Source organism: Myotis davidii, unplaced genomic scaffold, assembly GCF_000327345.1.
Source record: "Myotis davidii unplaced genomic scaffold, ASM32734v1 scaffold663, whole genome shotgun sequence".
Classification (NCBI taxonomy): Eukaryota; Metazoa; Chordata; class Mammalia; order Chiroptera; family Vespertilionidae; genus Myotis; species Myotis davidii.
The window spans coordinates 2794845-2796077 of NW_006295816.1; positions in this window are offsets into that span (position 1 = coordinate 2794845).

Below are 1233 nucleotides of genomic sequence, written 5' to 3' on the forward strand. Positions count from 1 at the left end.
ATTTTTTACTGTAATTACTAACTATATATGCATTTTTAAAAATAAATTTCTTGAAATTTTACCTTTACAGAAAAGTTGCAAAGATAGAATTCCTATATGCGCCTCACCCAAAAATGTGTAGAATGTCCTTATCTTATAGTGGTACAGTGTCAAAAATTAAGAAACCCAACGTTGGTACATTGCTACTAACTAAACTCCAGGCATGATTCGTATTTCTCCAGTTTTTCCATTCATGTCTTTTCTGTTCCAAGATCTCATCCAGTGTACCACACTGGCATTTAGTTGTTGTGTCCATAGTGTCCTCTGGTCTGTCAGTTGTTTAAGTGTCCTCTGAGTCTTTCTTTGTTTTCTCATGACCTTGACAATATTGAGAAGTACTTGCCAAGGGGGTTGGGTGGACCAAAAATTTAACCAAACATTTACAGAATAACATCAATCCTTAAATCCTTTCCAAAAAACAGAACAGGAGCCACCATTTTTTCCTAATTTATTCCACAAAGCCAGCATCACCCCAAACCAAAAAAGATAAAACATCACAAGAAAACTAAAGACCAATATACTTCATGAAAATAAATGCAAAAATCCTCAACAAAATATTAGCAAGCTAAATACAGCAGCATATAAAGAGCATTACATACCATAACCAAGTGGGATTTCTCCCCAAAATGCAAGGGTGACTTTATATATGAAAACCAATTAATATAATACACACACATTAACAGAATGGAGGGGGGAAAAAATGATCATATGATTGATACAGAAAAAACACGGGACAAAACCCAACACCCTTTTGTGATAAAAACAAAAAACCACACAAAACAATAAACTGGGAACAGAAGAGAATTTCCTCACATGGTAAAAAGCATTTTTTAAAAACCTACAGCTAGCATTATACTCAATGCTGAAATACTGAAAGCTTTCCCTCTAAAATCAGAAACAAGACAAGGATGCCCACTTTCACCACTTACATTAAACATTGTACTGGAGTTCTAGCCAGATCAATTAATCAAGGGAAAAAAAAGGCATCCAAGAAAAGAAAAAGTAAAATTATCTTTCTTCGCAAATTATATCATCCTACTTCCTTTATAGACTATCCTAGAAGAATACACCAAAAAACTATTAAGCAAGCAAATTGGCAAAGCACAGCTACAGGGTACACTGTCAATACACAAACCTTAGTTGTATTGCTATATACTAGCAATAAACAATACAAATATGAAATTAATAAAACAC